The sequence below is a fragment of the Varroa jacobsoni genome, unplaced genomic scaffold, assembly GCF_002532875.2.
Source record: "Varroa jacobsoni isolate VJ856 unplaced genomic scaffold, vjacob_1.0 contig07330, whole genome shotgun sequence".
Lineage (NCBI taxonomy): Eukaryota > Metazoa > Arthropoda > Arachnida > Mesostigmata > Varroidae > Varroa > Varroa jacobsoni.
Genome location: NW_019216905.1, coordinates 1 through 1329, shown reverse-complemented (window position 1 = coordinate 1329; position 1329 = coordinate 1). Strand labels below are relative to the sequence as shown.

The 1329-nt window shown below is 52.9% G+C and overlaps 1 pseudogene; it reads right to left on the bottom strand.

Moving 5' to 3' along the window:
- Positions 1–256: 256 nt before the first annotated feature.
- LOC147751744 (uncharacterized) lies at positions 257–875 on the bottom strand (annotated as a pseudogene).
- Between the last annotated feature and the right edge of the window lie 454 nt (positions 876–1329).

Genomic DNA, 1329 nt, shown 5'->3' with positions numbered 1-1329 from the left:
AGATAGACAGATGCATAGACCGACAAACGGATAGACCGGCCGACACACAGACAGACAGTTGCATAGACCGACAAACAGATAGACTGGCCGACACACAGATAGATATATGCATAGACCGACAAACGGATAGACAGGCCAACACACAGACAGGTAGACAGACGGATGGACAGACCAGCCAACAGACAGACAAACAGACCAGCCGACACGCAGATAAATAGATGCATTGACTGACAAGCGGGTAGACCGGCCGACATACAGACAGATAGACAGACGGACGGACAGACCGGCCGACGGATGGATAAACAGACCAGTCGACAGATGGATAAACAGACCAGCCGACAAACGGACAAACAGACTAGTCGGCATACAGATAAACAAATGCATAGACCGACAAACGGATAGACTGGCCGACACACAGACATAGACGGACGGACAGACCGGCCGACACACAGATAAACGGATGCATAGAGCGACAAACGGATAGATTGGCCGACACACAGACAGATAGATAGAAGGACGGATAGACAGACCGACCGACAGACGGACAAACAGACCGGCCGACAGACGGACAAACAGACCAGCCGACACACAGATGGACAGGTGCATAAAACGACAAACGGACAGACTGGCCGACAGACGGACACACAGATAGATAGACGGACAAACAGACCGGCCGACACAAAGATAGACAGATGCATAGACCGACAAACGAATAGACCAGCCAACAGACGGATAAACAGACCGGCCGACACACAGATAGACAGATGCATAGACCGACAAATGGACAGACAGACGGGCGGACAGACAGATAGACAGAAGGACGGATAGACAGACCGGCCGACAGACGGACAAACAGACCGGCCGACAGACGGACAAACAGATCAGCCGACACACAGATAGACAGGTGCATAAAACGACAAACGGACAGACTGGCCGACAGACGGACACACAGATAGACAGATGCATAGACCGACAAATGGACAGACAGACGGACGGAAAGACAGATAGACAGAAGGACGGATAGACAGACCGGCCGACAGACGGACAAACAGACCGGCCGACAGACGGACAAACAGATCAGCCGACACACAGATAGACAGGTGCATAAAACGACAAACGGACAGACTGGCCGACAGACGGACACACAGATAGATAGACGGAGGGACAGACCGGCCGACAGAGGGACACAGAGACCGGCCGACACAAAGATAGACAGATGCATAGACCGACAAGCGGGTAGACCGGCCGATACACAGACAGATAGACGGACGGGCAGAACGGCAGACAGACGGATAAACAGACCAGCCGACAGACGGACAAACAGATCGG